This window comes from Lygodium microphyllum, chromosome 10, assembly GCF_053477565.2.
Source record: "Lygodium microphyllum isolate KBCC chromosome 10, Lygodium_microphyllum_v1.1.10, whole genome shotgun sequence".
Lineage (NCBI taxonomy): Eukaryota > Viridiplantae > Streptophyta > Polypodiopsida > Schizaeales > Lygodiaceae > Lygodium > Lygodium microphyllum.
Genome location: NC_141144.1, coordinates 19,732,595 through 19,758,890, shown reverse-complemented (window position 1 = coordinate 19,758,890; position 26,296 = coordinate 19,732,595). Strand labels below are relative to the sequence as shown.

The following is a 26,296-nucleotide window of genomic DNA, read 5'->3' as shown; positions in this document are numbered from 1 at the left end:
CATGATATTTTTAGTGGTTTGGCTCTTTTTAATCCCAATTAACTCATAACGTATAAAAAAACTAGTTCACTCATGTACGTTGACACTATCCCACAAGTGGTTTTGGGTCACTTGCTTTTTAGCTTCCACAGATCAGGTAGTTGCTTCATAATGCCAAGGCCATTAAATGATGGGTCAAACGAACTCCATTGAGACAAACGAACACTTGCATTGGATTCTCGGCATCGAAATGCATCTAGGAAAACTCTAGCTCCTTGATCCATGATCAATCCATTTTTTGCTAAAAATGTATTTTTTATAGCTCTCTGGAAACTTTTGGACTTTAAATTCTACCTTAAAATCGACTCTCATTTGGTGACCATGGGATAGGATGACTTAGCCTATCAAACCTATCAACTAATTTTCATTAAGATAAACCATAAAGAGCATCAAGCTCCTTCAAATAAAAATAAACAATAGAGTACAAACACAACTCTCACTCTATCCCCCTTGACAAATCAAAGCATAAAGTCCATAAGGGATAGGCCTACATAGTCTCGAGTTAGTCACTAACCACCTACTCCAACACAAACTGGCTAAAAAGAGCTATTAAAGAAGTTATCCTAAGTGGAGGTCTACTGACCTACCTACCTGACCTAGGACAACTAGATGAGGAACTTCTACTAGGTGAGGACTCCTATAGCTTGGTCTATAAAAAGTCACATATTTTTTCATTATCACCACATTCTTTATTATTTGGTATTTTATACTCAAGCATGTAAAAAGGAGATGAGCATATTGTGACCCAAGGAGAGTAGGACATCGGTTTCAATTCCAATCTTGGTACCCAAGAACCTACCAAGCTCTCAAGAGGTGATTCTAAATCATTCTTCCACTCACTTTTGTTTTCTCTTCAACCATCCATATTTATTTTTTTAAATTTATGAATCCCTTTTTACATACCTTTGTATTTATATATATAATTATTTATTTATTTATTTATAATATATATTCATTTTTTTTCTCTTCTATTTGGTAGGCTTTCCTAGCTACCTCACACTAATAGACATTCTTAGAAATAGATTGTGGCAAGCTAGTAGAACAGGGTCACTAGGACTACCCTCAAAAACAACTCTTAGAGTGCCCAAAAATGTATGTATAGGAGGAAAATAATTGCTCAAATATTCCCAAGTACATCTAACCTAACCCTCGAACTTCATGCCTTGAATGTCGGTCCCCAACAAAAGAAAAATACCCCACATATCCACAAGTCCAAACCTTCCCACGGATATAACATTGATATGGGCTATCCCTCCGTGGGTTCTATTAGCTAAATGAATGGCATCATTAGGTTCATTTGTCCCACCTTGATTGTCATTCAAATAGATTGATCGTTTGAGCTTTCTAGAGACCCCTCATGCAAAGAGAATCATAGACTTATTCTTATTCAAACTTTTCCTATTTGGATTATGGCATATGTCGGTGTTACAACCCAAACTAGGTAGAGTTTCAATCCAAGGCTCATCATAGAGATGCATCCCGAAGTGGTGCATACTATTAGATGTATGGTTATGGCCTTTGGTCTCATCCATTTGGGAATTGACCATGGTATGTCTACTTAGAATTCTTGGCCTTTCATCTAATACACCAACCACACTTTTAGAGATTTTGGGCCTCCAAACCCATCTCACATTTCTCTTTATATTCTTGCACTGCCACAATTTTTCACATTGATCTAATGGACTCAATGCATACTTATTGCTATGACCAAATAGCATCACATACTTATAACTTCCATCTAGCACATGTGGACCCTTGGTATTATTCATCTTCCTCACATGGGATGCCTTTACTTGCCTCTATCCATACTGTGATTTCTTACTCATAAGCATCATGCTCTTACTCAGAGGAACAACATCCACCCGAAAGCATGATTCACTTATAGATGGAAAAGATCTCTCAAGAGCCTTTCTAGGAGAAAAATGAGAACCACTCATAGGATGCTCATCTACACCTGTAGTCCCAATGGTTCTATTGATTTTTCCTTCACAACCACCTCTCATGGAGGTGTTGTGAGTCCTACTAGGAATTTCTTGGCTTGGAACCTTTACAGCAAGAGGCATACTATCATTGCACATAGAATTCACATTACTTGCCTAGAGATCTTGACTACCAAGGTCCCCCCAACAGATTGGCTTGGTATTAGCAAGTGAATTATCTTGCAAAAAAAGTTGGATACTTGGATGCACTTACAATGAGTAGGAAAAACTCCAAAAGTTTTTTTGGCATCTCTGAATATACTGCTCATAATCAATTGCATGCATCTTAGCCTCACTTAATGACTTAGGATCTCGCATCCTCACTTGGATTTGCATATTAATCACTAAGCCACTCATAAAGAGCTCACACAGCAATCGTTCAACAACATAGTGGCTCTCATTAGCCAAAGCCTAAGAATATTATCAAAGGCTCTATTATATTCTTTGATGGAGATATATGATTCTTGTCAAATTTGTGCAAGCTATCCCAAGACTCAAGTCATGGGAAGCTTCTTCTCATACTCATTACGCGAGTGGTGATCCAGAGAAAGCCTCACTCACAACCTGATAACGAGACATTAAGGAGTGTCGGTTGGGGTAATTGACTTTGTCGGATGCACAAGACAACACAAAAATTTAAATATTTTGACAAACACCACACAAACCACACACGAAAAACAAAACAATAAACAACGCCTCTTGTAGCTCAAGACAATTCAAACCCAAATTTGGGTAGAGCATCACACAACCACAACACAAAAAAAAACCAACAATTTGAAAATTAAAAAAGTGAAATATATTCTCGTACCTTAACAACCTTGAGCCGACACTCGGCGCCACAAATCCAATTTCTTTAACTTCCAAGTTTACATGACAAGAGCTTACTCTAGCATGCGACTGTCCACTCTCCTCTCTCACATAATACCATTGTAAGTAAGGGGGAAGGCCCTTAACTCTTCAATCTCCTCTCCTTATATAGTTTTCCTAGTACTCTCTCACGTTGGTTCTTGGGCTTTTTGCTTTTCTACAAGGCGAAGGCTTTTATGCTTTCCATAAAAGCTAAGGTTTTTTTATAAGTTTTTTACACGTATAGCCTTTAAGGCTATAGATTAAGCCTTCTCTACGTTTCAAATAGCCACCGTTGATTTCACCATGTCATCCCGTGTATCAAAGCTGCTATCTTGTGCCTGCGTTTTTTGTTAGTCATCATCATTGTGTTCTTGATGAAGTCTCTAGAATAATGTTGTCTTATCGATGACATTAGCCATTTAGGCATCCTGCCTCGTCATCAACAAAACAGCCATATCATGCATGCCCATAAATGCCTTCAATCAGCCAGCCCTACGTTGTGATTATTGTCATTTCCTGCCCGCAATCACACTTCAAGAAGCTGCCACTGTTCTGTGATGCAACTTTCACATGTAGCTCAAGACTGTGATCTGGAAGTGAAACCTTCAGCTTCTTTTTGTCCACATGCACTCTACTAGATCTTAGATCACCTTCAACCCTCTCTCGGCTCAACATGGCTGAATAGACCGTTTGTGTGTCAACGTTTACCACAACTCCTCCATCTACAACGTTGTTTTCTTTATGAGGACTCTGAACTATAAAAGTCTCACGAGCACTAAGGTCCTCTCTAGATCATGTGTTTTCTGCCGTTGATTCACTAATAATTCCCTTTCTCTTTGCTTTTGCTTTCATGGCATGAATGCTTGTCATTATCCTTGCATGTTTGGCATAGTCTCCATAAACTTCCATCAGCATCTTTCTAGTCTCTTCATTCAAAATTGACTCTGGGAATGGCTCTATTGGCAAGCACTTTACCACTAAGAGAACATGCCGCAACCCAAGTGTAGGCTTCCAATCCTTTTTCAGAGTGTTAACACAAATTTCTCCTTTTTTGGCTTGAATGTTTGGATGAAATTTTTTTGTCATGAAGTAACCTGTAAGCACAAATTCAAACCAGGACCAATTGTAATAGCCACAGTTGTCAAGTCTGCTTCTTTAATGCATGCTTGTGAAATGGCTCCAACTATAACCTTGTCAATAGGTTTTGCATGCTTTTCTTGTGTCATTTTTGGAAATACTCCTCCAAATTTACCTAACAACTCAACACTGAAAGTGATGGATTTTTCATCCCTAGCAAGAGCAAGTTCTTCTAAAGCTAGACCACCCCCTTCTTTGAATCGTGTCATACTTTTGATTTTACAACAACCTTTAACAAAGCATGTAACTTTAATAACCCGTATACCTCTTCTCATGTACCCTTTTTTTCATGCAATGTGCCGTAACAAGTTTATATGCTTTGGAATAGAACTTCATGTCCAATCATTCATGATATGAAAAAATATGCAATGTAGGATCCATGATATGCAACAAATCAATCAATGTTCCACACAGAAATTATGAATGCACTGAAGAGCATGCCTAGCCTATCTAAATATGCTCGTGCATCATGCAAAGTGCAAAAAAAAGTTCACTGATTATTTTAATCCTTGGCCTCACCTCTCAACGCTCTTTAAAAAGATATAACATACTCCGCTCCACCCATCCATAATCTCACAATCTCTCAAGAAAATGATGGTCCTCAAGATGTTGACCAAATAAGAACAACCCATCTCACAATTGGTGGTGTCCTTCATGACCCTCGAACTCACCCATTTACCTCACACTCTCAACCAGAGGTTCCTAACTTTGTGAGGAACATTCCAAATGGTGCATGCAAGAAATGTGTGTGCTCAATGACAGGTGCTCTCTCAAGTGCACGCGCATTTAAAAGTTATTGCATATAGCTGCAACGGACCTCATGCCGTGCTAGTTCTCAATGATGCTGCAAAACGTGCTTAATCCCATCCCATGGCATGGAAGTATTCAAAAAAATCAAGAGAAGACCCCCAAGTGTAGTGCATCAACAAGTGCAACGTGAAGTGCTCGTGAACCCATAATCCCTATGATGGGCAAGAGTCTCAACAAGAAAACATACCTTGTTCCTCAATGTTCGGTAGCTAATAACAAACTTCTACTTCAACCTGTCCAAAAAAATACCAAGCTCGACCAAGGCTATCAAGTTTCACACAAATCAAACAAAATGACAAAAACAAATCCTAAGCTAGACAAACACAAGAAATCCAATTACAAAACAACAAAACAAACAGTCATGCAAACAACTAAACTAGCAGAAATCAAATCTAACTACAATTTTACTAGGGCTTTTCAGTTTTCACAAAAACGCTTGACATCATCTAGGAGTTTGTCACATTGCTTCCCAAAGGTTCAAATTGACCCTCTTGGGAGGCTCTACTACCATTTCCTAGCCTCTCCCTTCAAGGTGCTTGAAAACATAAGCATCTCTTGTGTACATCATCAAACCCACTTGCAATACAAGTTAGACCATATTCTTTCAAATGTAGCGTAGGATCCTCCTATAACAACCCATAAAACACTAGAAGATCCCTATAAGGAGGGGGGCATTGATTTCTTTTCTTTGGGATTGACATTGTGGGTCATCTAGATCTTCATATTCATCTTGACCTAATCCCATCATCTCAAGGTCTCTAATCTCTTCTGTTTTCACCTTTACTAGTGTATGAAGGTTAATATTTCCATTGACGTACCTTTTTGCTAACTCATAGAGTGTTCTAGGGAGTCCTATAAATTCAACATATCATTCTGATCCTTTCTCAAAGGATGTTTCACCCCTTAGCCATCCATGGGCAATTCCATAATAGATTTATGCGGGAGCTTTTGCCCCTTCCATAGAGCAAGTATATTAATAGTAATTAGAGCTTGGGGTTGTGTGTTTTAAGCAATAGTTTTTCCTTAACAACTCAGGCTTCCAACATCCTCGTGAGGCCTAATATTTTAGCATGGTGACCCACCACATGGGACATTTCAGCCATAATTAAATTCCATTGTATGTCAATAATTTTCTATGGCGTTACGGCTATAACATGACCATTAGTTGATGCCATGACTACCACAGGTTCCAACATACTTGTTCCATATCCTCTAGGTTGATGGATGGTTGTGCACAATGTTTCATGGATGGAGACCTGCACCGATGCGAGAATCTCAGTCCATTCCATCGTACTAGAGGATGGAATAACCACTAAATGGTTACTTTCCACATCACATGAATTATCGCTCGTAGAGAATTGATGCTCTAAATTAATTTGGTCCATTAGTAGGTTTTGTATAGGGAAAGAAAAGTGTTTTAGTCTCTGGACAAACCCCATTATGCGAATATTTTAACACACCCTAATGCTTAAGGTTATAAATTTTTAGATCCCTTTTTAGCCAATGTTTGAAAACCGCCATCTATAAGAGAATCCCGAAAAATGCACCACTTTTCGAGACCTAAAATGGGCCTGATACTGGCTTTAAGGCTCTAGCCGATCTCCTATGCTCACCAAACCACCCTCATGATAGCCTGTGGCTAGAAGGAGCATCTAGAGGCTACACACTGTTCTAAATAAATTATTCATTTGTATTGATTTGTAGTACAATGATTTTTTCTATCTCAACTTCAATAGAGGGAGTATAACACATACATGTGACTAATACCTCATTGGACACACATACAGAACACCACCCATCCAATCACTATGGCTCTCACAACTCTGTTATACCTTGGGGATTGGCCCCACAATGCACCGTCTCAAATATTGAACACAATTGTAACATTGTCCACTCTTTTTCCAAATTGCACATTGGAAAAATGCCTAAAACATGGATTGTCCACTCTTTTTCCTATTTCTGGGCATTTTTTCATTCCCTCTCAAAGCTCTAGTTTTGTCCCAAATTTTGTATACTCTTCTCCTTCCCTCCAAAATATGGTTTCTTGCATAGGAATTCTTTTGAAGCAACATTGAGGAGTGGTTTTGATACCATTTGTTGAAATCAAATAATTTCTATCTACAAGACTATTTGCCCTACTACAAGCAATCTCCCGAGTCTTCAGTACTAGCGACAATAAGATATCTTATACATTGTATCAAGAAGGATGAAGTCTCCTAGATGCATTGCAACGGGTTGCTAAAACTATTGACCAACGATGAGAGTGTGAGGATCCTTGAGCAGTAGGATAGTACAATTTTCTCTGGGGACTAATTAAGTGAGGAAACAAATATATATTTTTTCTATTTCTGTGCATTTTTCCATTCCCTCTCAAAGCTCTAGTTTTGTCCCAAATTTTTTGTACTCTTCTCCTTCCCTCTAGAATATCATTTCTTTCATACGAATTCTTCTAAAGCAACATTGAGGAGTGGTTTTGATACCATTTTCTGAAATCAAATAATCTCTATCTACAACAACTCTCTACCTTGCTACAAGTAATCTCCCTCTTTAGTACTATGCTATAAGATATCTCTCTTCAACAATCTATACTACAAGCAATCAAGTGATAATGGAGGTATCTTTATTTTTTTAGTCTCTATGATGTTATTATTCTTCAAAGTTTTTTTTGTATCCTTAAGCATCAATTTAGAGAGAGAGAGAGAGAGAGAGAGAGAGAGAAGGGAGGAGAAAGAGAGAGGACTATATGAGTTGAAGTAAGAAAATAAGTGATAGAGTGACAGAGAGTAAATTAGGGCAGAAAATAAAATGATGTTATTGTTTTCCACTAGCCAAGCTTCTATATAAAATTTTTTAAATATCTTTGATCGAATCTTGTTGAGAGAGAGAGAGAGAGAGAGAGAGGGAGGGAGAGTGAGTGAGTGAGTGAGAATATTTTGGATAGAACAGAAGATAAGATTTGATGCTAATTAGAGGTAGATTAAAAGCTAATATTATAGGTTGATTAGGGATTGATTAAGGTCTATCATGATTGAAATTAAGAGAAATAGACAATATCCAACTAGGTAAAAAAGAACACAAATATAGTGAATCAAAGGGGTGTAATTGTGTGATTTGATTGTTAATCCAAGTTAAAATTGGCATACATTTTTCTTTGCAGAATGTAAGTGCACGAAGTACTAAGAGAAAGAAAGCTATTCACTTTCAATTAGAGGATGAATATACACCAATGTTCAAAAGAACTGTGGAAAGGGATGATGCAATAAGATACATGATGCAACAATAAAGAAATGCAGGGAAAAAAAAGATGAACATTTGGGTTGATGGGTGCATTTATCCACCCAATCTAGTCACTCAAAGGCCACCATAATTTGAAGGGCTTACATCATTTGTAAAGTTTGTTTGTGAAGGCAATGAAGGGTTGTATGGATACACATGTAGACTTGTCACACAAGGATTAGTAGGGGTTCATCAAGCCTTAACAAATATGCAGACAAGTTTACAAAGGAATATACAGTCTTTGATGAAAAATGATAGATTATTGGTTGAGAAGGATAGAAAAAACTAGAGCCTACAACAAGAAATGTTTGTCATTGAGTATGTTATGCATGCTACACACGTGTAGAATATGGAGTTACAATCTAAAGTTATGGACTTGGAGAATGATAATTGAAACATAAAGAGAAAGCTCACAAAAACTTTGGAGATTAGATCTACTTTAAAAACCAATGAAGCACATCTGTGCATCTGATTAGTTAAATCAATTCACTAATTAATCAATGTGGACAATATCATAGATGGATATATGCTTAATCTCCTATAATGAGAAATATGTTCCCTCATGCAAAGAATGATACTAGTGCCAAAGTCCTAAGCAAGGATATGGTCAAAGATACATTGGAAAATTGTAAATTCAGGGATATTGTAGATGGTGTCACAAGTGAACATATTAGGTATGTGAGCAACTTGTTTACTACTACAGATGCTCAAGGATTATGTGACAAGGTGGGAATGAGTTCTAAGTCATACAATATGCTCTATCAACATTTGGATATAGGTTTTAAGCAAGACTTCAAAACTAAGCGAGTAATGCCTCTACCAAAACCATTTCACGTGAAGAAGCTCGAAAACAACTAAATGAGGAAGTATTAGAACCAATTGGTGAGTCGACGCATCTAGAACATACATACATATTGAAGTATGGTTCCAAAGAAGTTTCCTTTGTATTGAATGCATCCAATAACTTTGTATTGAATATATGTAGGGTTCATATTGCTATGGTCAAGTTCTACAATATGTCTATGGAAGAATGTAGAGGAAAGCTTAAGTTTTTTCTCAAACTTGATGAGATTGAGATTATTAAGGGAAAAAAACTTGAATGTGTGAGTATAACACTTATGAATCAAGCATTGGATCCTAATATCGATGAAAACCATCCTTTATACTTCAATGTGCCGCAATCAGAGAATAAAATATGGTGGCTTGCATCATTTAAAGTATCAAAGAAAAACCATGAAGAACTTAAATTTTTTAAAACCTCACGAATATACCCAATATTCTTCAACAAAAAAATAATGGAGCAATTGTACACATTGAGGGGTTTGGGGACTATCAAGTTGAATGGCATCTTGCAAGTGATTTAAAAACATTGAAGTGTATATTTGGTTTATCAAATGCAACGAATGTAAAATTGTTGTGCATATACTGCATGCAAACTAGGAATAAATGAAAAGATGGAAATAAAGAATGGCTTGCCAAGGCAGAACAAGAAGGTGCTCCGACACGTGATCGAAAAGTCATGAGAAATGGAGTGCTAGTTGGAAATACCACTAACAAGGGTTTACTTTTGCACATTGTATTATTTGGTTAGAATAACTAAGAAGCTAATATATGAATGTATATGCTTTGCATACAAGATACAGCATGTGTGTCAGAAGCTGATGCTACATGCAAAAAGGTAGAATAAGTCATCTCTAAACTTGGATTGCATGAGGGCTAAATAGAAATAAAAAAGGATGAGAAAAAATTGGGCAAGAGTGTAAATATCCCTTATAAACAAACCATGCTTTGTCGGACCCAAGGCTAGGAAGTTTATATCTCCACCTCAAGATGAGAAAGGACAAATGGGGATTGCAAAGGTAGAAGTGTGGATACACCTAGATAGATTAGTAGCTCTCTTACAAAAGTTGAGGTTTAGGGATGGTGATGCCAATACATTTAAATAGACAGTTGCTAAATTTCATAAGTTCATGGTGGAGGCATGAACTACAAATAGCATAACACACTACATGGTCAACATTGTCACCACTACAAAAAAATATAATCATTTCCAATTAGTTTGTGTTTCTAATCTCTCTTCTTGTGCAGCATATACTTGAAGCACATGGTCCATACTTTTTAAATCAAGGAAGTTTGGGATATGGTCAAATGAAGGCATGGAACGATCTCATTGGCAAGCTTGCTGTGCTTTTCAAAAGGCAACTGATCATGGAGGTGGCATCAATGATTCCAATTCTATGAGGCAATTACTACAGTGGTGGTATAGGAGATTAGAGATACAATACAAGGAAAAAGAAACGAAGTCCAAAATATCTCAAGTAGAATTTATAAGTAGGGCAATATATGAAGTAAGAAAAGCAAGATATGAAAACAACACAGCTAGACAACACCATGCAAAATGGTTGGCAACCCAAGAGAGAGATGGCAAGAAATGGAAACCTAGATAAAGATAATAAATTTGATGCATTTAACATCCATGAGAGAGCACAGGTACTAAGGATATAGCATATCAATACTCCTATCTTTAACATGAGATATCTTATAAATTTTGTTTAAATTTTTGAAGGTTTGTCACTATGTTTTCAAAGTCGATTTCAAACTATGTTTTTTAATTATGAAAAGTCAATTTCAAGATCCTAAGACAAAGATATGAAAATTTCAAACCTTGGAACATTCACTAGTCTAGAGAGAGAGGGGTATGAGGGGACTGGCACGAGACAGAGAGAGGTAGGGATGGGGTGGAGAAATGAAATTATAATTATAATTTTAAAGTTCATTTATACCATAGTAATTTTAAAAGTTTAGTATTTAAGTCAAATCTCTCATTTCATTTTTTTCCATTACTCTACGCTCTACCCTCCACCCTTCTATCCTTCATTATCACAACCATGGCACATTCCAAGCTTCCTATCAAACAAGGCACTTGCACGAGCAAGAGCTCAACAGTTTTCCAAATATAGTGAGCATACTGTGACTGACAAAGGTCCTCTAGTGGCTAACAATGGTGTACCTACTGCAATTGATAATGGTGGTGCTACTATGGCTAACAATGGTTGCCCTAGTATGGTCAAAAATGATGGTTTTCCATTGTCCACAAATGGTGGCCCGCACCCTAGCTCTAATTGTACTTGGTATCTATCGTGTATTTCATGGTTTTATAATGCTAAATCTGATATGTGATCTTCTATTTTGACAATGATTTGCATTGTGCATATTTTCAAGTTTTCAATTTTATAAGTAGTTTCGTTGAGGATAAATTCAATGCACAATCACACACACGTGAGTGATCGGTTGTACATGGGCCGATGCACTACATCTTTACTGTATTTAGTGATTTGGCAACACTATATTTGATATGCGATATTCCATTTTACCCATGACTTGTCTTTTGTGAATTTTTAAGTTTTAAATGTTTCACGTAGCTTGGTTGACAACACATTTAATATGCTCTTACACACACTCGGTGGTGAGTTTATGATGCCAAGAGGCATATTCCGTAGTGGATTCCGTGATTATATTTATTTGATGTGGCTCATATACAAGGTGGATTCCTTGTGCGAGAAGTTGACGGGGATGCATGTCCTTTTCGTGCATCAGATTAATTGAATGTGCATGTGGGTGATTCTGTAAAATACATGTTAAATTAATGGATGTTTACGAGTTTAGAGTGCGTACTCGAATTAAATTAAGGTAAAGGGATAGATTTCCAACCTATTTAATTATTTTGTAGCTAAATATTGCTAGGTATTCACTTTTGTTAGGTTTTATCTAATTATTTTCTAACAATTGTGAATGCTTCAGTTGATGTGTAGAGTAGGTGGCAATGGCATTCTGTAGCATCAGGCAATGACGTGAATCCAAATGCCTAGAAGAATTGCTATTTTTGATGGACACGTGCCTTATCATTAAAGGCGTGTCGCCAATATTTATTCAAGCATGCTTATTTATTAAAGTGTTTGCCAAAATATTTATTATCTTGTATGCACATAGGCACTCCATTAAATATCTCATTATTTGATATTTGTATTTGACTTTTTGGATGCCCAAATGCCTTACTCTATAATTGGGCAAAAGCAAACACAAAAGCAAAAGTATACTATTTGTAAAGTGGGCTATTTTTGAGCTTCAAGATAAATAAATCTATAAATACATGCCTTGTGAAGCACTCACACAAGGCATGGAAGGAGATTACACCCAATTTTTCTTTTTGTCTCATGTCGTGCATATTCTCTTTTGCTTTTTATGAAGGTTTGTAGAGTTCTTTGTTCTTGGGGACCTTCTAGCATTCGCTACATATGCATACAACATCCGATCTACACACTAATGGTATCACAGCGAAGCTGAGATGATCAAGAGCTTCCGATCGCTTACCATCTCGTGCAAAGGTGAAGCTCATGGAACGAATGGTCTCTATAGGCTATCTCGCAACGAACTAACAACACAGATGTGTTCTTGGTAATGAAGAACCCCCTACTATACCCTTTATCGCGAGGACCTCTCCCAGGAGGCAAAGGACCGCTCGAAAAGTTTCCTCTTCAAGTCATTTTTTATCAAAGATAAATCAATTTATGATTAGTGCCAACTTAATCTTATTGCTTAAGCTTAGAGATCTTAAGCTCTAAGCTTTCTAAAATTCACGATTCATGGCGGAAGGATGTACTCATGAGCGGTGATTCCAATGAATCTATATTGACGTCCTACGTGCTGACAACGATTTGCTTAAGCTTTTGTTTTAAAAATCTTTAAGCTATTTACTAAGCTTACTCTCAAGCTTAAAGTTTCAATTAACAATCTCTTCCATAACGAGCATTCACATTGTGGTATTCCCGAACCAATTTTGAAGTTTTAGCAAGCCCCTGTTCCCACCTGCAACTTGGCTAAGTGGATTTACAGCAAGAAGGTTGCCACGCGCAGTCTATGCGGAAGACTATTTTGCTTGGAAGAAGACTGTTATCAATTTTCATACGTAAAAGTAAAAGTTTTTTTTTTAAAGCAAGCCTTGTAAACCCAAATTTGAGCTACGCTCATCCTTCTAACGAGATTTTGAGTGTGTAAGGTTATTTGAGATTTTTGCATGATGTCGGATTCTCACACTAACAATTTTATGGGCAAAGGTGATTTGTTAGAGCCGACTATGGAGCAGAAATTGGATCTAATCATGATGCAACTTCAAGAAGAGCAAAGAGCATATCAAAACTTGCAGGCACGATTGGCTAGACTTCAACAATTCACTGTCGATTAAGATGGAGTGCAACCTCAAGATGTTATTCGACGTACTATTGATGCGACACTCGATACACAGGCTCTTAGGAAAGAGGCCAAGATAAGTAAAAGAAATTCAAATTCCATACTTTTAATGGGCAACGTGATGGCAAAGTTGTTCTTTCTTTCATCAGTCAGTTTGACGACTTTTTTCATGAAGAGTAATATGCTGAAAAAACTAAACTTAAATGTGTCACTAACCATCTAGCAGACAGAGCATCATTATAGTGGATTGTTGTCCACAAGAGTGTTGATTGTCCCTCTACTTGGGAAGCCTTTCAAAAGAAATTTTTGCAAATTTTCCTTCCACCTTAATTCCATGAGAAAGCTATCAAATAGTGGGATCTCCTACAAGAAAGAGATCGTAAATCTAACTTGCAATACATTGAGCGTTTCTGAAGTGCCTTACTTCAACTTCGAATGCTTGAAGATGTTCCTAAGGTGACCCATAAGCACAAGTATATGTCCAATTTGATTGGTCACTTCTATGCGGAAGTGAATATGTTCAAGCCAAAGACTTTGGAGGATGTGATTTCTTTAGCACATGATGCGGAGGATAAAATTCGGGGAGGAGAAAAGTGACGGAAACAATTTTCAGTTAATGGTATCTTTGGTACAAAGCAATTCAATTGTAACTTCTGAAGATTCAATCAAAATCACTTTGCTCCTTTTTTTCATAAACCTTGGACTCGACCTCCTGCTTTACCAACAACTACTAATTCAAATCCTAAGCCTTCCCTCCAGCCAAATCCCAATATACCCAAACTTCCAGCCATTACCAACAATATCTCCAAAGCAAATCCTATGGTTTGCTACAAGTGTCATCAACCTGGACATTTAGCAGCAAATTGTCAGTCCAAGAAACAAGCTGTTCAAATCAATCACTTGGGAGCAACTGATGATGAGGACCACGAAGATATGCCAGACTTCACTGAAGATGATGATGATATTGGCAATGCTTCAGATACTTTATCAAGCATGCCAAATCCTCATTCGTTATTAACAATGAAATGTTTTGTGCATGGGCAAGAAAATATTATTTTACATGATGATGGAAGCACGCATGATTTTATTTCCACAAATTTTTTAAAATTTTTAAATTTACCTACTGTTTCAACTCATTATCGCATAAAGGCTGCATTCCTAGGCACTGGATACAATGGTACACAAGAAGTGCATGATTTAGAGATTAAAATCGATGATTATATTGATGAAAAAAATTCTTGGTTGTGCGTTTGTAAGCTAGTGATATTATTTTAGGAATTCCTTGGCATCACAAATATAACCTTGACATAGACTATTCTACACATTCTATGAAAATTCATCTTAATGAAAACCAAATCACATTACATGGATTGCACACCTTTGATAAATTTCCATTACTTAGTCACACATAGGCTAAATGTGCATTGAGAAAATGTAGTAAATCATATTAAGTATGGGTGAATGAAATTGAAGCTAAGAAAATCCTAGGCATGCACAATTTCTTTCACAATTTAAAGATTGTTTTGCTGCTAATTTACCACCTGGTTTACCACTTACACATCCTGAAGACCATAAAATAGATTGAATCCCAGGTTCTCAACCACTATGTAAAGTACCTTATAGACACAATCAGATTGAACAAAAAGAAATCCAAATACAAGTTGAAGAATTGTTGAACCGAGAACTCATTAGGCCCAATAGTTCCCCTTTTGGTGTACTTATCCTATTAGTTAAGAAGAAAAATCATACCTGTAGAATGTGCATTGACTATTGTGGCCTAAACAAAATCATTGTTTAGAATAGATATTCGATCCCTACGGTAGACGACCTCATGGATAAACTACAAGGAGCCACTGTTTTTAGTAAGATAGATCTCAAATCTTGATATCATCAAGTACACTTCGATACACTTGACATCTTTAACACTGCATTTAGAACTGAGTTTGGTTATTATGAATTTCTTGTTATGCCTTTCGGTTTGACCAACGCACCAGCTACATTCAGTCATATGATGAATTGTATATTTTTTATGCATCAGAATTGTGTGATTGTTTTCTTTGATGATATTTTGGTTTTCAGTAAGGATGAGAATGAGCATTGTGGCTGCACAATTGTTTTTGAAGATTGTTTTCACTAACCATGGTTTGCCAAAAGTTATTAGTTCTGATCATGATTCTAGATTTTGTAATAATTTTTGGACTAATTTGTTTGCTAATTTGGGTACTAAGATTGATTTCTCATCTGCATTTCATCCTGAAACCAATGGGAAAACAGAAGCTACTAATAGTACAATTCTAGATCTTTTACATGCATACACAATTTCAAAACCACAAACATGGGATACACATTTGCATCTACTTCAATTTTCATACAATAATACACCACACATAGCTACGCACAAAGCACCTTTTGAAATCATTTATGGACATAGATTACCTACACATGTCACATCATTGTCAAACAAAGTTAAAGTTGTGAATGATATTGTCAATACGTATGCTACTATTTTTTCTCAAGTTAAAGATAGGATTGCAAAAGGCGAGCAATCATACACTAAACAAGCCAATAATAAAAGAAAATCCATGGGTTTCAATGTTGGTGATTATGTATGGTTACACATTGAAAAGAGAAGATTGCAAAGTGTTGAGAAACACCCTATTGTTAATTAGCAGCTAGGTTTTATGGACCTTTCAAAATAATTCACAAGATCAATGACAATGTATTTAAATTAGAACTACCCAAACATTGGAAGATCCATAATAGTTTTCATATCAATTTGCTACGACCTTTTAGAGGCCAATTACCTGTCCACCCTGTCTATGAAAATCCTCCTTTCTTAGAAGAAGAAACTAAAATCCTTGAACGTGAAACTATTCTAGACACTGACTTTATGACCACTAGAACTGGCCATAGATATTCTAGATATCTGGTTAAGTTTAAAAATCATCCTATTGAAGAGGCTCAATGGATGCATGTCCGCGACGTAAGTGCTTACCCCTCATTACTCGCTCCACATTGAGCTAATAGCAATTGAGGACAATTGCTATCCCACCCCAGGGGTATGATGCCAGGAGGCATACTCCATAATGGATTCTGTGATTATATTTATTTTTCGAGGCTCGTACACAAGGTGGATTCCTTGTGCGATAAGTTAACGGGGACACCTGTCCTTTTCAGGCATCAGATTAATTGAATGTGCACATGGGTGATTCCGTAAAATACATGTTAAATTAATGGACATTTACAAGTTTAGATTGCGCACTCGAATTAAATTAAGGTTAGGACAGAGTTCCAACCTATTTAATTATTTTGTAGTTAAAGATTGTTAGGTATTTACTTTTTTTGAATGTTATCTAATTATTTTCTAACAATTGTGAATGCTTCAGTTGATGTATAGAGCAGGCGATGATGACGTTGGGTAGCACCGGGCAATGACGTGAATCCAAATGCCTAGAAGGATTACTATTTTTTATGGGTGTGTGCCTTATCACTAAAGGGGTGGCGCCAATATTTATTCAAGTGTGCTTATTTGTGAAAGTGCTTAACAAAATATTTATTAACTTGTATGTGCATATGCGCTCGGTTAAATATTTCATTATTTGATATTTGTATTTGGGAACAGCCTGACTTTTTGGACACCCAAATGCCTTACTCTATAATTGGGCAAAAGCAAACACAAAAGCAAAACCGTGCTATTTGTAAAGTGGGCCATTTTTTAGCTTGAGGATAAATAAACCTATAAATGCATGCCTTGTGAAGCGCTCACACAAGGCATGGAGGGAGATTGCACCCAATTTGTCTTTTTGTCTCATGTCTGCAAATTCTCTTTTTCTTTTTATGAAGGTTTGTAGAGTTCTCTATTCTTGGGAACCTTCCAGTATTCGCTATGCTTGCATATAGTATCCGATCTGCGCACTAGTTTTTCTATTATTAGTGAAGCATAATCCAATTAATGCATTTTCAAAAAATGATCGAACCATCAATTTTATCAATAGAAATCTAGTGAAACTTCACCCACATGCCGGGCATCATAAAAACTCATGGATATTAGAAAATTGGCCCCATGAGAAGTCACAGGTGTCCCAGAGGCTTCTGATGGGGCTTTTTTTTTTTTGGGTGGTTGATGTGTCCTAGAGGAATCCACATGTAAAATTTCACGTCAATCAGATCACTAGTCATATTTTTCCAAATCTTGGAAACATTAATTCAAGTTTAAGGGTTTTTAAAAAGTTTGGCTATAAGTTTACAGATTCACCTCATTTTACACATTTCACTTTTGAGTTTTGAGTTTTCTCTCCTAGAAGAGACATGGCACGCACTAAGCAAGTGGCCTGAAGACATCCCCTAGAAATCCCATGCACATTCCACCTTCCCCAGCTCCATCAACACCACCACCATGCTAGCATCAAAAGCATTGATGGAGGCCACGCACATTGGCTCTTCGTGAGATCCGCCATTACCAAAAGACCATGCGCCTTGTGATATCGAAGACTCCATTCCAAAAGCTTGTGCGAGAGATTATGGATGGCATACTATTTAAGAATAGCAGGAGGCACTTCCCAGATGGATCACACTTATAACAATTCGATTGTTCAACTACCCAAGCCCTCCTTGCACTACAAGAAGTTACCGAAGCTTACCTCATCGACTTGTTTGGAGACTCGGTCTATGCAACAGTGCATGCAAGGGGAGTCACCATCACTAACATGGATATACAGATAGTGAAGTTCTTCTGCCAATGGAAGGATAGTCCTCGGGAGATCAACAGGGGTGTACTACTTAAACATATATGGAATGTAGCTTCTAAAGAGATTTTGTAAAACCCTGGTTGTAATGGATCCCATGTAAAATGTTATGAATATAAATACAAAATTTTTTGTGAGCCTTATTTTTGTTTATTCACTTGTTATTTGTGTTATTTATGTCTTTGAGTTATCATTACATGCGTTCGAACAAATACACGTTTCCCACAAATTTGATAAAGCACTACGTATTAAATTTAGGTACGAATCGTGTTACATATAAATCTAACAAATTAACATAACATTCAAATAAAAAATAATAATAAATTACACGTATGACAAACTACATTGCACGTAAATCCAACAAATATCCATTTCCATTACTTCAAGAGAATATTACAAAGTGTATTACATTGGTGATGAGATATCATTTTTGGCAATAAAGGTTCATCTACTCTCTCCTAGGCTTCTTTGAGCTACACTCCCCATGATCAAAGTTATTATTGATCATAGGCAGCAATATATTTTTCCCTAGTAGTTCCTACCTAACAACATTGGGGTCTTGAATACCAACAACCATGACACATGCCACCATGGAAAAAAGTGGCCTAGACCTAGTACTAGTAAATAAGTAGATTAGCTTCAGATGTCAAAGCAACACTACTTTCTCCAAGCTAGAGTTGGTTGGGATGGTCTTGAAGGTCCTAGCCTCCGTTAGTGCCCTCAACTTCAAGAAGTTCTCAAAAAAAGCTGGAGAGAATGTCTTATGAAATACAATAATGTTGCTCACAAGCTAGCCAATATACTCCTTCAATGCTAAGTCATGCACCCTTCCTTGGTACCAGATCAGGCACACCTTGCCTAGATGAAAACTCATCCATATAGACAATGTCCTGCATCAAACACAGTTTTGCATTAGACTCACTATACATGGAGTGTGCTAAAGATATATACATCGAATTTGCATGCAACTTCACTAGTAGGGCCTCTAGGGCATCATGACCCTTCTTGTAAATTTTTATCAAGATTGAGCCCCCATAGCAGCCTTGGTCGGAGGCTCGCATCTAGAGTTCTAAATCTATAGGCCCTATTGGTGAAGTTGTATGAAAAACCGATATCATTATCTTCTCTGCATCATCTATCTGCTATTGTAATGGAGCATCCATCTCTCCTCCTCCAACTGGGCCATCCTCATCTCTCTCTCCTGAAAATGCATTGTGTAGTCAGGTTGAGGATCAAAAAGGCTTTCTTGCAACCATTCAAACTCCTCATTAGAGATCTCATAATGTGGCATTGCATCCTCAATCTTCTCTTGGATGCTCACAATTGCAGAGATGTCATCAACACTCGTGCCATCATATCGAGCCATCTCATCAATATGTGTTGGGGCATCATGTATATCGAAATCTATAAAATCATCAAGTGTATCATGCACCATGATATATTATAGTTCTTCTTCTCTTAGCTCCAAAATTTCTAATACATCCTACATGAGTAGATATTCCACCCCCTTGATGGTGATAGTATGGAGAGAAGCAAGGGGTGGCTCATCGCTTATCGGCATCTCATCAAGGCAAGGAGGTGGGTGCGCAATGTCTAAGCTTTGTGCTACCTCTACGCTTAGATCAGAGCAATCTTCTCATGCTCCCTCTTGAAATACTATAGCTATGGCCAAGAGGGTGCGTTAATGTCTTCTTTACTATCCTCTTACACCTCAATGTACAAAACATATATGGCAAAGGATACATTGCACTCGATGAGATCCATTGTGGCATGATCTTGGGATGAGGTAAGCACTACTCTCGCGCAAAGATGTTGCCCCACATGCTCCAAGGCTCAATTCATCACCTTTGCATGGCTTGATCTGTCACATAGACTATATAAGAAATCTATGGGAACCCACTTAAGAGAAAAGTCCAGAATAGAGCAAGGGAGAGGATTTGCCACATCACAAAACGATGCCACTATACTAGAGCTAGGGTCTACGGTGGAAAGAAAGCTCTCTAGACTCAAGGTAACACAAAACCTAGGGTATATATGGTCTCCTATGTGCGTGTGTAGCGTGTGGAGCTAATCCATGCGACGAAGGCAGGAGTGGTAGACATGGCACACAAAGAGACAAGGAAGGAGAGCACAAGTGTAGGGGAGTAGAGAATGAAAATGAAAATGAGTTTGGAGTTATAGCTTTTATGTATCTAAGTTGTAAGATTCTTATGAATTTCTTAACCCTAAAGTTTCAAATTAAAACTCTTACCTTAGTTTCTTTATTTCAATACTTTAAAGTCATCGTTAAAATTACTCATAGAGACAAATGATTCATTTTACATTATTATATCCTCGAATATGCTTGGATCACTAAGTATGTTCAAGTCCAACTAGAGAAAATATATATTTTTTAAAAGAAAAGAAATCTAAAAGACCTTCAAAACCCCTTTGAATCCAATTTAATATTTAAATTTAAGAAATGAGTAGAAGAGATGAGCTTTAATATATCATTATGCGAAGATAATATTCCATAGATTATAGAACTCCAAGTTGCAATTTAATTATGATTTCAACCAACATTATTAACTAATTACAATATGTATTATCGCACGCTTAGATCACAGTAAACTAAGATTATCAAAATTGAAAGTACTCAAAAGTTTTAAAAAAGTTTGTGTTCATTATTTATAAAAAAAATTAACAAGGATTCCAATATCTCAAGGATATGTGGAGAAGCACATTGTTTACATGTCATGCTCACTACGAATCCTGACTTTTCTATTATCTAACTTGAAAAAGAAGTTGCATATGGAGCTCATTGGACAGTAATTGGATTTCTTGTCTCAAAAAAGAAATGGGCCAATGACTCTCTACGCTGACCACAAAAGGATCATGACCATTCCACAAGATAACCACATCTATGAGAGTTGTATGTGTCTCATCTCTTGAGTATCTTTATTCAAGCTCATCCACTCCCCTCGCAAAAGTCGCCATCCTCTATATCGAAAGTGAATGCACAAAGTCTGTCTAGAGATAAAATACCTATAACAGAAATAAAAATAATAGTAATTAAATGCGACTAACATAACAATTCATCTAAGCAAGACCTCTATCAATTAAATCAAGGCATGCAAAGTAGTCAAAAATATCTACATGAATGTGAAATCAGATTGGTTGACCCTACACTCAATCGTCTCATCAAAATGTGTTCTTTTGACTTGTCAAGACTCACCCAATAGCTGACTCACACTACAAGGATATGAAGCTATAGCGACGGCACTTTTCGATACAAAATAGTGGCGTCGCTATTTGCATCGCTAAATGCGACACAAATAGCGATGGTACTCAGACGAAAAAATGCAGACCGAAATCTGAGCGCGCTATTTTGCGCACATACACAAAAGAGAGCGAAAGGGAGAGCAAACATCTTGCATTTGAGAGGGAGAGAGAGAGAAAGAGAGAAAGAAGGAGAAAGAAAGCTTCTCACCCCCGCTGCTGCCGTTCGCCGAAGAAGAGGAGGAAGTGTACGGAGGGCAAAGAGGAGCTGTCGAATCCTTCTTCGAGCCTTTACGGTGAGTGCATTGTTCCTTATTTCTTTATTTTTGTGTTTTCTCTTTCTCTTTTACTTGTTTTTATTAAAAATTATGTGTATTGAGAGAGGGAGAGGAAATGAGAGAGAAAGAGAGGGAGAGGGAGAGGGAGAGGGAGGGAGAGGAAATGAGAGAGGGAGAGGAAGAGAGAAAAGGAAAGAAGGAATGAGAGAGAGAAGGAAAAAACATTGAAAATAATAGAGAAAGGGAGAAAGAGAGAGAGGGAGAGAGAGAGAGGGAGGGAGGGAGAGGAAATGAGAGAGGGAGAGGAAGAGAGAAAAGGAAAGAAGGAATGAGAGAGAGAGGAAAAAACATTAAACATAATAGGAAAAGAGAGAAAGAGAGAGAGAGGGAGAGGAAGGAAGAGGAAATGAGAGAGGGAGAGGGAAAGAGAGAAAGAGTGGGTGAGGGTGAGGGAGGGAGAGGAAGAGAGAAAAGGAAATGAGAGAGGGGGAAAATATAAGAGAAAAAACATTAAACATAATAGGGAAAGAGAGACAGAGAGAGGGTGAGGATGAGGGAGGGAGAGGAAGAGAGAAAAGGAAAGAAAGAATGAGAGAGAGAGGAAGAAAACATTAAACATAATAGGGAAAGAGAGAAAGAGAGGGAGAGGGAGAGGGAGAGGGAGGGAGAGAGAGGAGGGAGAGGTTTTTGTTTTCTTGTTTATTGTTGTTGTAGTAGTAGTAGTTTTTTTCTTTTCTTGTTTATTATTGTTTAGTTTTCTTATTTTTTGTTGTTGTTATAATAGTAGTAGTAGTAGTTTTTTCTTCTTTTCTTGTTTATTGTTATTGTAGTAGTAGTAGTTGGAGCCCCGAGAGGAACACCAAGGAAAAGGGAATTCTCTTGCAAGAAAATCTATCTTGTAACATCAACAAGCTTGTTTATCATGTTTCATATGATCACAATGAAGAAAAGAACACCAGGCACAACAAATCTTCATGCAGCATCATGTAAATCTCCCACGGTTTTTAATAGAATCAACCATATTCTTCAACATCTTCACAAAATCCATCAATATCACAAAGAAAACAAAGAAGTACACCATCTTGAATGGAAATACATCACATAGTATCCATCTTCAATATCTTCATAGTCTTCTCTCTCAATCTCTCATATACAATCACTTTGTTTCAATAGAATTGGCTATCTCTGACTCTCTCTCACACACTCCATCAATAATACATCATATCCTCACTACAATCTCTCAAAAATTACTCTCAATAATCACTCTTAGGTCGTGGATACCCCTCCCAAGAGGTATGTCTGATATGAAAGGTCACCAGAGCCACTACAGTGTCTCTTCACAGCTCATTACTGTCACTTCACTCTAGTCTTCTCTTTAGTCTTCAACAGCTACTTCTTCCACTTCTTTCAGCTCTTTTGCACTTGTATTCACCTCTTTCCAAGGCTAGAAAACTTTCCCCAAAATCACACATACATTCCACAGAACACTTACAGAACAGTCTACAGAACAGTACCAGAACAGTTACAGTACAGAGACAGAACAGAAACAGAACAGAAGCAGAAGCTCTACAGAAGACCTACAGAAGGTTACAGAAGGTCATCAAAACTACATAACTCACTCTCAAACCATTCAAAACTCTCACAAAACATTCACTAAGCTTTCACAATATCTCATTCTTCATCAATCAATACTCCATCCCTCCTTACAGAAGACAATCAGAACAAAACAGACCAAAACAGAACAAAATAGAAGGTATACAGAACCATTCAGAACCTATCAGAACATTACAGAACCATCAACAAACATCATGATCTTCCAAAACACAATCAATATCATCCAAAACACTCTCAATCCACTTCCAAATCAATCAATCATCCCTTAAAATCAACCATTCAGCTCTCAAAAACAACAAAAATCAGCCAAAAAACAAGTCATTTCAACACTCAACATATCCCCACACTTAATAAGGAAGCGTCCTCGCGACCCAGGAAAAAGGGAATACAAGTTCATTTCAAAGCTTCACTTTGATCTTCATTATCTTCATACAAAGAATCCATCCACCACGACCCCAACTTATAACCTGGTTCTGATATAAAAATACAAAGAAAGGAAAACTCTTTCACACATTAACACCTCTTATCAAACTAAAAATCACCACAAATTTATAAAGGATATAAGAGTTTGCTTCTTCTTCTTCTACATCTTCATCGACTTCAATTCTCCAACCACGACCCCAACTTTACAAATCTCCAAAACATAGCTCGTACACAAAATCCACCACGTTCGTTTGACATAAATGAACTCACAACACAAACACTAATACACAACACAACCATCTGAATGACTTCTTCAAAAAGAAGAGTTTGGCATTAAAAAGCTTTCACCATACATTGGAAAGGTATCAATGAAGATGATCCCTCTTAAAAGATTGATGTTGTCTGAATCGATCCATAGATAAGGATTCATCTACAAAGTTTTTAGGAGGATTTTGAAAAAATTGGAGACAACACATCCTTTCCAACAGGACCAAGTATCTGCTAGGCAAACAAAGGGCATGAAAATACAGTATCTCCAGCTGTTGAGAATCAATGCTAACATTGACATTCATGCACAACTTTGGGATAGGCTTTGAATCAGTATGAGAATGCCTATGCATATACGCCAGGTACCAAGCAAAGTGAGCAGTTAATCTCACTGAGGGATCTGCAGACTGTGAATATTGTTGGGCAAAATGAACATAGTTTTGATAAGCTTGACTTGAAACTGTCCATTCCCCTGGAATTATTGGCCAATTAATCTGCGGTCCTGTAAGGCAATCATCCGAACTCCATCCCCTTCTTCTGGAAATCTGAGTATCAAAACCAGCACAGTCACTAACCAACTGAGGTGGTTGAGATATGGAAGTGCTAGGAGAGGGTAATGGAATAAGGGAAAGTGGATGTAGGGAAGGATAGGAAAAATCATAAAAGGAAGAAAAGGTTAAAGAAGGAGTGGCAGAAATTTGTAAGGAATCACTAAGGAACGGTGTTAATTGATAAATAGGAAATGTGGAGGGTACATTTATGAGGGGTGAAGGACAGGGTGGGGAAGGGGAAAATACCCTATCCTCAATAAAGGAACAATAGGTGAAAATAGGAATTTGAGGGGAAGATGAAGGTTGGAAAAGAAGTGGTAAAATTACTGTGGAATGAGTTTGACAAAGGGAAAAATATATAGCATAACGGTGAGCCAATTGTTGGTAATAAAGGAGGGTAGGAACAGAAGGTCCCAAAAGAGATCGTCTCTGATAGGCATCAAAGAAAGTAGCATCAAATGGATTATGTTTGGAAAGATAGGTTAAGAGATCCATCCTCAGTTGGTTAGTACTCTGTACAAAGGTAGGAGCTGTGTTTTGTCTTTGATTTAGGACCACTGACTCAATCATAGGATGCCACGAATTATCCTGACAATCAGCCACTTTGGAGGAATAACTCTGAAACATTTCAGCTATGCGCAACTCCAAATGATTGACATAGAGAACAGCCTGTAAGACCACATCCCCCACATACCATGCCAAATCTACTTCATCTGGAATTAACAAATCTCCTCGGAGATACATGTATGCCATCAGCATGGTGTCTGGCGTGACAGAATCTTCAAAGAGCATTCTGACTACCTCTGTCAACAACTCAGCAGACCAAGCCCCACTCCAGCCATCCTCTGGAAAAGGTAAATCCATCGTGGAAAGCTTCATATAGAAGACCAGCTTCTGTAAGTGGTAGTGGACAAAGAAAGAATGGTCTGGTAAGACATAGTCCTGAAACTGTTCAAAGGTAGACCATAATAAGTCCATTCTGGACTGCAATCTTTCCACTTTGTCTTGGAATAGAGGGCACAAAGTAGCCTGTCTCTGTAGGGCAGCCAAGTCCGGCTGTGAAAGATAAGGAATTAATGGAACAGGAGGGCTTGGAGGAACAGAGCGGGACTTTGCAAGCTGATCTTGCAACTGCTGGATTTGGGAGGCTTGGTTGGCCACTGTATCATTAGCCATTTGTAAAGCTGAAAGCTTGTCATCTAATTGAACTTGGAATTCTTTCGCTTCGTTGGACATCCTCTCCTTCTCTGCTGAAAGGCTAGTAACCTGGGATTGAGCCTCGAATAACTGGGTTTTCAATGAAGAAATCTCATCACTTTGAGTGGCAACCAGTTGGGTTTGCTGTTCCATTTGCTTGAATAGATTTGCTAGGGTATCCTTAGTAGAAGCTAATTCAGATGTTGCCTTATGCAACTGGTCTTTGGACTGCATGAGCTCCTCATAGAAAGATGCGTACAGCTGTTGAACACAGGCTGTCACTGACAACTCAATGGAACTTTGAATATCCTTGCAGAGGAAAGGAATGGCATCTCCGGAAACGAGACTGTTTAAGGAAGGAACTGATATATCCAAGGATCCTTCTCTATGTGCCCTGAATAGGTTATTGCAAGTGAGAAACCCAGGGAGGTCACTGCCAGAAGTAGCAGGGATAGGCACTGAGGGAAGTACAGCAGGGGCTTTGTCCGCTACCCTCTTCAAGCGTTTGCGCTGTATAACCAAGGGAGGCGGAGAATCATCATCCTCAATGTCAATAGGTGCGGACTCTTCTGAAGGTGGAGGAGGTGGTACTGGATCTGAAGGAGGAGGTGGAGGTACAGTCTTCT

At 37.6% G+C, this 26,296-nt stretch overlaps 1 pseudogene; it reads right to left on the bottom strand.

Annotated features, from left to right (window-relative positions):
• Window positions 1-3,359: 3,359 nt before the first annotated feature.
• LOC148029769 (ubiquitin-conjugating enzyme E2 22-like) lies at window positions 3,360-4,213 on the bottom strand (annotated as a pseudogene).
• Window positions 4,214-26,296: the final 22,083 nt, after the last annotated feature.